The 3,743-nt window shown below is 35.0% G+C and overlaps 1 long non-coding RNA gene across 1 annotated transcript; it reads left to right on the top strand.

The window, feature by feature from the left end:
• Nucleotides 1-484: 484 nt before the first annotated feature.
• LOC134664831 (uncharacterized) lies at nucleotides 485-1,588 on the top strand. Its single transcript, XR_010098298.1, has 2 exons — nucleotides 485-905; nucleotides 1,486-1,588. It is a non-coding gene; the product is annotated as an uncharacterized LOC134664831 (long non-coding RNA).
• Nucleotides 1,589-3,743: the final 2,155 nt, after the last annotated feature.

Raw genomic sequence — 3,743 nt, 5'->3', positions numbered from 1 at the left:
TTATCAACAACATGACTGACGATGTGATGATAATCTCACGACATCTTTCAAACCAGAAAATCAGCTATGTACCTACTTATCAGGGCCGAATGGGTCACATTACAGCGTCCAAAAAATAATTAAGTATCTTGGATTGGGGTCCGAACAAAAATATTATATTGGATTTTTTAATTGGACAATTTTATGTAAATTAACTTAACTTATAATATTCAGAAAATAACAGAAAAAAACGTTCCTTAGTTTAAAATGTTGTTCGTAGTAGGGCCTACCTATTGATGCACCTGGTAAAAAATTGTATTGTACAATTGTATACCTATAGCTTAATTGTTTCCGCGATATAGCGCATTTGTAGCTTATATCTGTCACCAAAATATTTACCTACGCATGAAAATCCGCATCCGTAAGAAACTGTTAAAAAAAAACCCTTCGTCATAAACAAAAGCATTTACTAATTATTGTTTTCATTTGTGATCGACAGATCGTTAGAATCGATCACAATATGATCGCATTAGGTTATGACCCGCGCTCATACGCAAGCGGCCTGTTCTTATATAAGCCGCGCGCGCCGCGCCCACTTCAGAACCGCATTGACACTCGTCGAACGCGCTACTGTGACTGTGAAGTGCTTTGGAAGTGCAGTGACCATGTTTACCAATCCATTCGAGAGGAAGCATTCAGCGCTGAGGCAGGTCCTGGACCGCTTCATCGGGAAGGAGGCCAGGCTGAGCTTCCGCAAGAAGAAGGATCTAGCTAAGATCGGAGGGAATGTATCTGGCAGCACGTCCTCGGTGGCATCGTCCTCCAGCTCGGAGTTCATGCCCCGTTTTACCAGGCAGAGATGAAGGAGTCCGTGACAATTGATACCTACCAGTGAATAATTTTGGAGATGCTGTTATGATGAACAGGTTGGTTTCAAGTTTTCAGTTATTTCTTATATGCCCCTTAATGTCCTCTTTTTGACTTAGAGTCTTTGAATTTCATAAAAGTTCAAAACACTAATTAAATATTAACCTTGGTCTTAAAGCACTTGAATTAACTCCCTAATTACAAAAGTATCTAGATATATTCCCAGAAGTTTGTTTATTAATTTTAGATGTAAAACTCACATAATTGATTTCAAAAATAATAATATTCTGACTTAAAACTTTCGATTTCGTTTAATGTCAAAGAAAAAAGTTGTTACGTATAACTTTTATATGTTTGAAGGCCCGGTTGTCTAAACCTTATACTAAAATGAATTCTGTTATATAGAAATGAATTCATAGTTAGTATAAGGTGGCCAGTCATTAACCTGTAGCCAGTAATTGATTTACCCTATATTAATAAGTACTTATAACAATTAAATATGACAACCGGACATTCAAACACAAAAGTCATAACAACTTTTTTCTTTGACATTAATCGACCAGCTAATGAAAACCAGACGTCATCTCTATAATGTGTGATAAAATTCTTGATGCTAATTTTTTTTTCTCTTGTCTACAGAAAGATGGAACCTGTTGGTTGACGTCAAAGCAAGGAACCGGCTGCCGGCGAGTAACGGTCACCACCACATGTGGGTTTATTGCAATAAAAATGATTAACTGACTTTTTTGTTTTTACTTTAAACTTTATTTTATCCTGTCACAGTTTTATCGATTATCTTAACTATCACTGACTTAACACAGGCGGTTGGGCAAAAAGTAGAAGCTGACTTAGATAGGTAGGTAGGTGTCTTAGAGTAGAAAGTAGCTTAATTTTTGGGAATATATTTAATTTAAGTGTTTTATTTTTGCTTATAGTTAGTTTTTTTAAGATTACCAAATTGTAGGATGAGCTCTTAAAAAAAGATTCGGAAGTTTTAAACCATACTAACTGGTAGGAATATAAAACAATATTACATACTTACCTATCGATTTGCAGACATATTTTCAACCGGTGCATGTTTAACTATAGGTAATTAACTTCAGCAACCCTTATGTCGTGGGTAAATCTAATTTTGACTTATAGAGTTTGTTTTTGGAATTTTATTATGTTTTGTTTTTAATAATTGTTAGTTATTTATTAATCAAGTTCTGAAAACAAATGTCGATAGGTAACGGTATAAATATCCACCATTTATTGGGAAATAACATAATGAAAACTTGTATACGTCTTGCTGTATAGTTAGAAACGTTAATGTGTAAACATTATACCTAGCTAGCTTTAGCTTCTCAGGGGAAACATAAATATCTACAGCCGCGAGCAATTTGAACTCATGCTTTTCCGGAATAGAGGTCCACCTGACCTAACAATAATGGGGCACGAGGGCCCGCCGTCTTAACAACATAATTATCATAATAAAGGCTTTATAGGTACCTTTCGAGGACTTATGGTAAAATGGGCCAAAGTTAAATAAATTACAGTTTACAGAAGTAGCTGTTACTAAGCAACCCTTACCTATTCGTTTTTTTTAATGGATCATTCGAAAATTGAAAATGAGCACCAAGTATTTACACCCAGTGAACAAAGATAGAGTTAGGCCAAGGTAAAAATCTGCAACGATTTTGATAGCACACGCATAATGGTAACATTCCATTTCTAACCGCAGCTGCACTACCGGTACTGAACGCGTCGCTGTCATTGTCAATTTCCATAGTACCTAAAATGAACAGTAATGGAGCTGTCGTTGGAAATGGACTGTCACCTTAACGCAGTGTAACTGTCATTTTAAACGTCGAACTTTTATTAAATTGCTCTTCGTACTGCATGTGCTACCAAAATCGTTGCAGACTTATCTTTTAACTCTACTCACGCAGGGTTAATTTGAAAAAACATAGATTACGTATATGTGATGTGATATCACTCTTTTTAAATGGCAGAAAAGAGTTAAAATAGCCTGAACACATCTTTATTTCTGTAAAAATTATAGCGTGTTCAGATAATTTTGAAGATCACGCTACTTTAGATTGAGCATTTACTTTATCAGCTAATCAGCATAGCCCAGTCAGATGGGGCCAATTTAGACTTTTCAACAAAGATAGTTGACGTTGGCATTAAATAGTGCTAGAGCAAATAAAAGTCGTATCGATAAACTTTGACATACCTACCTATCATACGGCACGTACGAGTGCTTCGAATTAATGTCAGACGTTGAATATTTTATAGTTTCAATAAGAATAAATTAATAAGGGTGCAACTAATAGTTAATCAAAGAGATGACGCGTTTAAGACGAATAAGCCTGCATAACACTTAAAAAATAACACTTAGGTATATGTGGATCAAAGTCCTGTAGGTTCTGTGAAAGCTTCAAGTGCTACACAAATCTAACTTCATTTAGCAAAAGATAATGAGTAAAATACAACAATACCGCAGTTTAATTCGAAATGAGAATTCTACACAGAGGTAACAAATGAGATACAAATTACTTAATTACTATTTAACACAGCAGTCACAGCACACAAAGCTGCGAGTTAAATAACTGTGTGTTAGCATAACACTATGCAGGCTTTTACGAATACGATGAATAATGAATTAATGACTACAGAAGTGGTGCATAATTTTAATTATTTTCCATTATTTTTTCATGGAAACGTACGAACGTCTCTTGCTATTTCAGTGAACAAAGACGAACGTTTCCGAGAAAATACAATGGAAAACAATTATGCATTATATCTGTATGGTGCGTAAATACGATGCGGTGTTAGTATTAGAGAATAAGTATCTCTGTCATAGTCGAATGCAAACCATAAGAATACGTTAATTAATGCCTGTTTAGTTTATA

This window comes from Cydia fagiglandana, chromosome 5 (genome assembly GCF_963556715.1).
Source record: "Cydia fagiglandana chromosome 5, ilCydFagi1.1, whole genome shotgun sequence".
In the NCBI taxonomy this organism is placed as follows: Eukaryota; Metazoa; Arthropoda; class Insecta; order Lepidoptera; family Tortricidae; genus Cydia; species Cydia fagiglandana.
The sequence above is the reverse complement of the archived record's forward strand: the minus strand, read 5'-3'. Positions and strand labels throughout refer to the sequence as shown.